General features: G+C 57.5%; 1 long non-coding RNA gene across 1 annotated transcript; it reads right to left on the bottom strand.

The window, feature by feature from the left end:
• Window positions 1-6,641: 6,641 nt before the first annotated feature.
• Window positions 6,642-8,092, bottom strand: LOC311423166. Its single transcript, XR_014685596.1, has 2 exons — window positions 7,998-8,092; window positions 6,642-7,602 (listed from the first exon to the last, which is right to left on the bottom strand). It is a non-coding gene; the product is annotated as an uncharacterized lncRNA (long non-coding RNA).
• Window positions 8,093-9,559: the final 1,467 nt, after the last annotated feature.

A 9,559-nucleotide genomic window follows, 5' to 3' on the forward strand; every position in this document is an offset into this window, starting at 1 on the left:
ACCTTGGGGGAGTTGAAGAAACCTTGTTTGAAATCAAGGAGCAGGGAGGAGCCGGTGCCCCTCTCACAACCATTTCATGGAAATAACTCTCATGCTTCCCATGTTTGTGGAATCACAAGGAGGCGTCAGTTAAAGAGCTGGGGAAAGCAGCGGGGCCATGGAGGAACGTAGTTGGGAATGCCTGAGTGTACACGAGAGAGCAGAACTGTAACGAGGAGCATAAAGACGCCTCGGTTAGTGGAGGCTGTCGCTGTGAGATGCACGATCCTCCCCCGTGAAGGCACAGATGTGGGGTCCGTATGGAGCACTTGGGAGTGGCCCGGGGTGGCCGTGCCACTGCTTGTTTTGGGGTAACTCTGCAGAAAGCAACAGCTTGTGCTGCTGGGTGGGAAGTCCGCGGCAGCATGGCGTTGGAGGCTTGGAGGTTTTTGCAGCAGGCTGGCAGAGGGGAGGCTGCAGGGCTGTCCCCCAGCGGCCTCTGACGTGGGCAGGCAGGGGAGGAGAGGCTCTGCCGGCAGCTTCCAGCACTGCTCAGGGCTGGTGGGGTGGGGACCCAGCTTGGGATGGCCCCGAGCACTCCCAAATGGGACCCTGCTGGGCACGGGTGCGGTGTGGGAAGGGTTAGCCCTGCCTTTCTGCAGTGGTCCCCGAGGTAGCTGCTGGCCACGCAGAACCACAGGCACTGCTACGGCTGCTCCAGCGCCACGCTTCATGTCGGTGTATTAAAGATGTTCAAAACGCAGCGGGGGAACGGCACCAGAACCCCTCCGAGCAGAAAGCCCCGGTCAGCCCTCCTGGCCCGCTGTCCTTCCTGCTCGCCCTATAACCTGCCCCAATGCACGGGGGGGCCGTGCACATCACAGCCTGACAGCTGCACACCAGCCGAGTGCCTGCAACGTGCTCCGAGAGCCTTCCTTTGTGATCCTCTCCTGCAGCTGTGCTGCATTCCTGGCTGCTTGGTCCCTACCACGGGCTATGGCTGCTGGGCCCCGGATCTCTTTGTGGTGCTTTTTGTGCCCTTTGGCTGGCAGGAAGAAGGGCAGGTCTCCTCACCTCCCAGAATACAATAAATGGATGTGCTGGGAGCTTGTTCTCTGCCGGTCGGCAGCGTGCCCTCTGTTTAAAGACGGCTGTGGGCCCACGGAGGCCTGGGGCACCCGGAGGAGCTGCCCTTGTGCCAGGGTCCAGAGAGGGCCCTGGGAGCCGAGCCAGGTCCCGTCGGACGTTTTAATCCTTCCTGTCCCACAGGCTCTCTTGGCCAGGACGCCACTGCAGTGACTGTTTTCCACTTGCTTTGCCAGGGCCACAGGCAGGCACGCAGAGGCACCAGCCTTGTGTTTGCTTTCATCCTTACCTGGTGCCTCCGACAGGGCAGGCCGTGCTGCCACGGCACCTGGGAGCACGGGGCGCTGTGTGCCCACTGCTGCCCTGCCATCCCCGTGTTCATCTCCCTGAGCCCAGGCTGGAATTTCCCTCTGCTGAGGTAGCCGTTTGTTCAATAGCTGAGGTTACTTGAGTAATCAATAGTTCCCTGTTTCCTAATGGAGATATTATCCTCCTGGCCAGACCGGCACTTCTATCTGTTATAAATGCAGCCTTCACTCTCAGCTGTAGGGGAAATTGAGGTGCACTTTCACCCTACCTGCACGGGACTCCCCTGCTCCTTTTCTTTCCCGTTGCCAGCATCATTTTCTGTCTGTGTAACTAACCGAGAAGGCCAGCAGGACACGGAGAAATTGCCAAAGCCGACTGACCCTCATCAATCTCAGCCCCTCTTTTGGCTCTACCCTGTTCTCTGTGCTTGCTTCTCCAAGGAGGGCGATGAGGACAGAGTCAATAGGATTCCCATGGCCAAGAGCACTGCTGATATAAAAATCCCAGTCTGCAGGCTCCAGGAGGACTTGCTTCAGCTGCTGCCAGCAGCAGAAAAACTTCCCATCACACAGCAGCACCGGGGCAGGGCAAGACCAAGCAGACAAGGTGCCCATAGTGAGGCTCCATGACTGCAAATAAACCATCCCTGCAAACAGGCGAAGGCTGCGGCTCCCTGCAGCTGGATTTCCACCGGTTCCACCCCAGGTGGCAGAAGGCCTGGCCATGGCTCTGGGCTCCAGTTTCCTCTGACTGAAGGAGGACGCAGGATTTTCTCTGCTGCGTGCTGTTAGTACCTCTGCATCTCTCTGCTATTTCCAAACCAGAGAAGGTCACGGAGACCCAAGAGAAACCCACTTCCCCTCTTCACTGGAACTCCTCTTTCTGCCTCACACATGCTTCTGTTGCCATCCCTCGCATGCCAGATGCAGGAACAAACACTGGGGTTTGGCAGGGCTCAAAGCCTTGGCTTCTCGGATGGGAAAGAGGCGTTCTTGGTCCGCAGCCCAGAGACAGGGCTCTGCTCCCCATCCACTGCCAGGTTCTCCAGCTGCAGTTTTGGTGCTCGTCCCATGCTGACAGCACTGTTCCTACATGCCTGGGGATGGGCAGCACCCCTGGGTGCCGGGCTGTGAACCCTGCAGGAAACCCAAAGAGGGTGGGAGGGAAGAGCTGGGGCAGGAGCCAGTGCGACGTGAGCCCCAGCACGCTGCCCTGAGAAGCTTTTCCCTAAATATGTGTGACTGCAGGGGGGCAGGGAAAGGCGAAGGGGGGCCGTGCAAAGCCAGACTGCCTCCCCTTTGTTTAAAGAGGGCTGTTATTGCCAACAGTTGCCTGCCGAGAGACTGCTGGGCTTGTGCTGGAGAGGGATCCTGTAACTCAGAGGCAGCTGGGAGGCACTTGGCAGCTCCCCCCGGTTTCAGTGGCAGGCGCTGGGCTTTTCCTAGCGCTCGGGGGAGCCGGGAGGGCAGCCTGGATCAGAGGGGCCGGGCCTGGACATAGCTGCTGCCTCCCTGGTAGAAGGATGCTGTGGAGCAACAAACAGCAGGGCCTTGTTCCTGAGGAGCACCTCGGGTCTCGGCGCACCCTGATCACCCCACAGACCCTCTGCTCACTTCTCTGCTGTGCACAGCCCATGCTCCTCAGGCAGAGTGGGGACCCGTCTGCTGGAGCACTGGCTAAGGCACCCCATGGGATCGGCCCTGGGAGGGCAGAGGGCTTTTGGGGGTGGCGAGGGATGGGGCTGGGAGCGGAGGCAGGGAGAGGAGGAATTTCCTGGCTGCGCTCCGCGTGAAGCCCACGTGGGCCCTGCCTGAAGAGAAGTCGGAGAGAACGGGCTTTGTGGTCATGGGAGAAGGAAGGGGAGGGTTGGTGGCAAACCTCAGCAGGACAAACCCCATCCACGTTTCCCTGCTGGCCCAGGAAGGCAGGCCCAGGACGTGCCAACCTGCAGCCTCGTGCTGCGCAGGGCGACAGCAGTGAACAATGCACGGGGCCGCGGGGAGCAGCTCCGCACCGAGCCAGGCTACGGGCCCTGCCCGAGCCAATTTTTGGTGAGAAGCTCATGCATTTCCCACCTGGTTAGTGCTGGCTCAGCCCTCTGGAAAATGACACACGTTTTCCTGGCTGCGGGGCCAGAGGGCTGTGCCCTGCCCTGGCTGCCGACGGGAGGTGCTGCTGGCAGGGACCAGAACCGCTCCTTTCCCCCTTCTCACAGCTGTTACTGGTTATGAAAATGGGAACGTTCCCCAGCCAGTTCTCAGCAGAAACTGCCCTTTCCAGGGCTGACCACATGGGCTGTTTCTTCCTCCTCCCCCCTCTTTGCTGTCACAGATTTGGGTATGATTTGGACCCTTCCCTGCTCCCTCTGCTCACAAGCTCACAGGAGAGGCCCGCAGCTGTAGCCTGGGAAGGGGCCACGTTTATTCCTTGGCCAGTTCTCTCCCCAAAGCACTGGGAAAGAAACCAGCGACATCGGGATCTGTCTTGCTGGAGGGATTTACTCCACAAGCCACCAGTCTGAATGTGACTCCTGCTCCTGACCCTGGCACTGTCCCTGCTGCACGTGAGGGAGATGGCACCAGGCAGCAGAGCGGTGGGGATGCTGCCACAGCATCTGACGGGAAATTCCTTATTTAATGTAATTCTGCATTTCTTGTCACAGCCCACGTGAGTATCCACCGTATGGATAAGGGAGCACTGGGCAGAGCTTAGTGAAGACAGGAGGGACACAGCAGGGCTCACTGCTGAAGGGAGCTGTGCAGATCCAAAGCCTAGCAGGCTGCACAGAGGGGCCACACGACCCAGCAGGTGGAGAGTTTCTCGGAAAGCCCAAATGGTGCAACTGTGTTAATTCAGAAAGAAGTTTTCTGGCTAATGCCAAGGTCAGTCTGAGTAAGTCCTTCCACTCTCTGTTCCACTTTTGATATGCCGTAAGGCAGGAAGCTGAAAACTCCCAGGCTGATTTTGGGAGCGGAGCAGGCGAACGCCCTGATTCTGGGTAAGGCAGGCAGGTTAGCACCAGGCCCCGCTGCGCTCACTTCCCTTCCTGGCTCCTGACAGCACACACAGACAAAATTTCCTCACTCTTTATTTCACAGCTCAGGGAAAATTTCTGCCTCTGGTGCTGAGTTAAAGAAAAAGCCGGTAAATTCAGGAGGAAATGCTGCTTCATTAGGCAAGATGCTAACCTTTGGAATTGCTTTGAGTTTGTTGAGTCAAGTATAACCGGCTTGAAAATAATCTTGATGATTTTACGACCTTTAATAATGTCTGTACTTCTGTACCCAGACAAGGGTCACCAGAGTGCTTCAAGACATGACCAGATCCCCTTAGGAACCAGGGAAGAATTCTCCTCCTGTCCTTCCCTGTCCAGCTGTGATTGCCATTGCTCCCCAGGCCATCACAGTGTGTCATGGAGTGCTGAATACACTGTGTGGCCTGTTCCCATGAACCCAACTTTGGGGTACCCTAAGCTTTGCCTCCTCTTGTTATTTGGGGGAAAGAAGCACCAATTCTATGTCCTCAGCAGCAGACGCAGGGTTTGAGCCTCGTTCTCCTGGATGGTCCTGAGGAGATCTGGGGGGTTTGCTCCACAATGGCAGCAACCTCCTGGCAAGTCAGGGAGCGTGCATGTGTCTCTTCCCATGCCAAGATGAAAACAGTCCCTTACTTTTCCTATTTCCCCTTTACTGTCCCCAGCACAGGGCTGTGATGATAGCGGGGGGCTCTATGTGGGTGCTGGTTCACAGCGACCTTCCCATGGCATTGCTGGAGGGGTCCAGGGAAGGAGAGACCCCACTGATGGGAGTCCTGTCCTCGTCTGCATGTTCCCCTAAGGCTTTCTTCTTCCTAAATGTCAGCTGGTGCGGCGTTGGGGCTCAAACCTCATTTGGAGCCCAGCAGCCCTGGAGACAGGCCTCCGCCATCACCGGGCCGTGACAGCAGGTCCCTGGTGCTCAGTGCACCGGGGCCTTCTCCCGTTAGCAGGTCACGCTGAGCTCTGGATTATGCCCAGGCAGCACGGACAGTGTGACACGCGAGCCCTGAAACGGCAGCGCCTGCTCCACTACGCTGCAAAATAGGTCGTGCATCAGCAAATGAAAAAGGACAGATGGTGTCTGCTAATACAGCTTAGTTTATGGCCTGCAGGATTAACTCACTAGTTGTCGTGCCCGCAGAAAATAGGAAATGGGTGGGTTGGGTGGAGGAAACGTGGTGTGCCCAGCCCTACCTGTGTTTGTAGGGTGCACCAGCTGGAAAGGATGTCAGAGATGCTGCGGGGTTTTGAGATGCTGCTGAAGGGCTGCCAGCATCTCTTTTGGGGTCTGAGGCCAGCGCCTCGTACCAAGCTTTCCCATCCAGCTCCGGTTCCCACACTCCCACTGCAAAGGTCAGCACCGTAAGGGGAAAGATGCTGAGCTGTGCAGGGACCCCCAGCAGAGATGGGGGCAGCATCTGGGGTCTGCACACCAGTAACCACTCTGCAGGAGAAGCTCACAGCTTCCTGCCCTGCACTGGCTGGGGACAATCTCCAGTTCAGCCTTTTGAACTCCCGAGCACCCACGTGTCTGCAGGAGCGAGACAGAAAGCTAGGCAGAAGCCTCAGGTCTTTTCAATGCCTTCTCTGTGACACACTGTTCTCCTTTCCTGGAAATCAGGCCAATGCCTCAGTCTGTGCTCACTGCAGAAGTCAAGCCCCGTGCCAGCGCTGTAACTTCTCTGCATCTGCTGTCTGTGGGCAGAACAAACCCCCCCAGACCCCACAAATTGTCCTCCTGAAGGTTTCACCTTGATTCTCACCGCTTCTACTGTGGCCAGGTTTGCTCACATCCCGCAGGATGCCGAGCACCCCAAAAACCAGCTGCCATCGCGGAGAGAGGAGAGCCCCCAGTGCCAGCACCAGGCTCCTGCCCCGTCGTGTCCCTCGGTGTCCCCACTGAGTGCCGGCCACCAGCACTGGCACCGTGAGCCCCGACGGGCAGCTGCCTCCTGCTGCCAGAGGCATTTGTCACCCCCACCTTCTCCTAACCACAACCAGCTGTTGCAGGCGCTGGGGTTTTCTCCAGTGACTAATTTGCCTGTGTTTATGCCAACACCAAACACATAATTGTCTGTTTAACAGCTCGGGTGAGGAGGGAGTCTGGCTGCTTCCTTGTATCGTAGGGATCAGACCATGGCAGATCCCGATGGCAGCACCCTACTGAGCTAAACCTTCTCAGCTGTAAATCCCGTATCGTGAGGGATAGCAGGTCACCAGGAAGAGTGAATCGAGAGCAGGGATCATTGTCACTTCCATCCGCGAATCTGTACAGCGAGTGCGCGGGACGGCAGGTATATAAACAAATCAGAACAGTCTGTGCTTTTGTTACAAAAGGAAATGCTTCTTTTGTGGAGGTGAAAAGCATGTCAGATTACTATTATAAGCAGTTGCTTAACGCTCCCACCTTTACGTCACTGCTGAAGTAATCGGGAGTTATCTCTGCGCCCTTGCTCGGGTTTTCCTTTCAGGGCAGTGCACCCAGAGCAGGGCCATGCCCGTGGCCCAGCTGAGCCCAGGGGGGGCAGGATGGGGGGCTACACCGGCTCTCGAGCCTCCAAGCTCTTCCCCCTCACGATCTCCCCACCTCCCACCGCTTTTATCAGCTGCTGACAAGCCTTGCCGGGTGCGTAGGTGGCTCCCAAGCTCACAGGATGATTCCCCACTCCCCCCCTCCACCCCTACGAGCGCTCAGGATTTCGAGGAGGGGGAGCACGCCGCTCCCCCGTCTGCAAGCCTGGTCGGCCAGAGCCGCACGATGCTTTCACAGCACTCCATGTGGCGACTCTCTCCCGGGATTTCATGTGACAGCATCTTCCATGGAAAGCCACAGCAGGGAGGAAAACGTGGCGGTGCTCTGCGCGGGGGTGTTCCGAGGGAGAGGAGTGGGATGGGGAGGTGGAGGGGAGAGGAGGTGCAGCCGCAGAGCAAACCGGAGCAATCCTCTGGAGAAAGCCCTGAATTTCTGAACCCAGGGCTCCCGTCTCCTGCCTTTTGCTCTTTGTTTAAAAGAATGTCAGTCCTTATTAAGTCCAGCAGGGACAAAGGGAATCGAGCAGAATCATCTCTTCTGTGAGCACATCCCATGGGGCCACAAGAGGCAAACAGAACATGAACTAACTAGATCAGTCCAGAAAGCGTGTGCGGAGCTGCACTCTGGGGAGAGCCCTCCCCAGCCACTGGTGTCCTCCCTGGACAGAAATAAATGTCCGTTAATGACATCTCCATCTGAGAAATGATCAGAGTGCATTGTCATTACAAGCCAGTGGTTCCCCAGGGCTGTGCAGAAAATGACCCCAAGCAGGCTCAGCTCTCGAGGACACAGCTGCTACCTCGTGTATGCAAAGCGTCCGTCCCCGCAGGTCTCAAAGCCCTGGGTTAAGCCTCGCTGAACCCCTCATGGACCAAGGCTGCCACCCCTGCCCTGCACACTGGAGACCTGGGATGCCAGGAGGAGGAACAAGGGATGCCCGTGCTGTTCTCCTGCCAAAACAATTCGGGGCAGGGGCTGGGATGAGGTCCCTGCTGCACCGCTGAGAGGTCTAGAGCTATTTTTGTGTGACGTGGGTCTGTCTGTCCCTCTCACCTCCATCTCGGTGCTGAGACGATGGCAGCCTCTCAGGTTTGTCTGCAGGGTGCCCAGGCTGTTCCCCATGACATGTCACCTGCAGTTTGGCCTTGGGGAAGCTCAGTGCACCCAGATCCCTTTAAGAGCCCTGGCTGTGCCACCCCAGCAGGGCCAAAGGTCTCATCCTGCTCAGAGACTGGAGCTGAGTCACTCCAGAGGCTCCCCATCCAGCAACAAGGAAGATTTCCTCTGTTCCTGCTCCTGGGGTAAAGCCATTCCCCTCCTTCCCCATCCCATCTTGGATGTGGCCATTTCAGGGAGCAGCATGAGCTGGATTTCCTCTAAATTCATCTGCTCTGAAACATGGCCCGTGAGCTGTGAATCTCCCTGTCCCTGTTTGGGCAAAGAGGGAGAAAACCTGAGGAGACCGGCGAACTTCTAGAGAAAAATCGGCTCTAGGGAGGGGTTCTCACATCAGTGCCAAAACGACCTGGGGGTCTCAGGCACCTTGGCTCTCTGTGTGCCTCCAAACAGCTGCTTCGGACCCCTCTGTGCCCTGCGGACAGGAGCAGCGGGCAGGTATTTACCAGCCCTGTGAGATCTGGGTAACCAGCACAGGGGCTGCCAGGCGATGGGGACACACCAGGCGCCGGCGTTTCTATTTCACCAGCTGCAAACCAAAGGCGGTGAAAAACCAAAGCCTGCCGGGCCCCACCACAGCAACATTCCCGGCCACGGCACCCAGCTGCCTCCATGCAAATGCTCCCGGTCTGAGAGCGGAGTTTCACAATCCCTTCCCGGCAGCCAGCCTCTGCTTTCACTCTCTGAATGACAGAGGGGAGTTTTCATTACATCACCGAGGGTTCTTCCTCCCTGAAGCCGGCGGCAGAGCAGTCACCCTGCTTCGCAGGGTTTTTTGGGCTGTGGGTGGCGAGGCAGTTCTCTGGAAAGCGGCCCCGTGCCTCTCGTAGCAGGTCCAGCCCTGCTCAGCCTCCCCCCTGCTCCCGTCCAGGCGGTGACCGGCACCGGGCAGTGAGCGTTGGCTGCAGTCGGTGCCTGGATGAAGCACTCCCCGCACTGCTGCTGGAAGCCTTCCTGGGAGCCACGGCGTTTTCAGGCAGCTTTAAAAGTCGCCCGTGCCAAATCCTGCTCCGATTGAAGCAGCAGGGTCGGAAGTCAGCAGTGTTCCAGCTTTCTGCCAGCGTAAGCAAGAGCAAATTTGCCTATCAGAGCAGGGATTTGTTCACTGGAGCGTTTGAATTCTCCCCTCACCCCCCCCTTTTTTTTCTTCTTTTTTTTTTTTTTTTTTGTTTATCTTTTCAAATGTCCCTCAGTCAAGCAGTCAGGCTGGTGACAGCTTCCCTGCAGCCCCAGGGAGCGGCTAATCTGATCTCCCTCCCAGCCCGGTGCCTTTCCAATCAGCCGCTCTCCTCCTTCCTGGCAGCCTGCTTCCGTGCGTGCCCTCCTTCCCAGCCCCACTCCGCCTGTTTTTTTTCGGTTTGAATCAAAACAAACCACCAGGTTCAAACTGCTCCTTAGTCACGAACACGCTGAGCGGGAGCCTCTGCTCCTGGCCAGGG

Source organism: Aythya ferina (assembly GCF_964211825.1).
Source record: "Aythya ferina genome assembly, chromosome: 24".
Classification (NCBI taxonomy): Eukaryota; Metazoa; Chordata; class Aves; order Anseriformes; family Anatidae; genus Aythya; species Aythya ferina.